We start from the raw sequence: 203 nt of genomic DNA on the forward strand, positions 1-203 counted from the left end.
CACTGGTTGACGTTTTTACAGGAAAAATGGATTTTTTGTTCCCGTACTTATTATTGTTACTCACTAGCTCTGATCCAATACTTTTCGTGAAAAATCCTGTAAAACTGTCAAACAGCAAAATTACTCTCTGAAGCGAGAGTAAAAAGTGAGTAACAACAAAAAGTACGGGAACAAAAAATCCATTTTTCCTGTAAAAACGTCAA

This window comes from Rhagoletis zephyria, unplaced genomic scaffold (assembly GCF_001687245.7).
Source record: "Rhagoletis zephyria isolate East Lansing unplaced genomic scaffold, Rhagoletis_zephyria_1.1 Rzeph_scaffold_45841, whole genome shotgun sequence".
In the NCBI taxonomy this organism is placed as follows: domain Eukaryota; kingdom Metazoa; phylum Arthropoda; class Insecta; order Diptera; family Tephritidae; genus Rhagoletis; species Rhagoletis zephyria.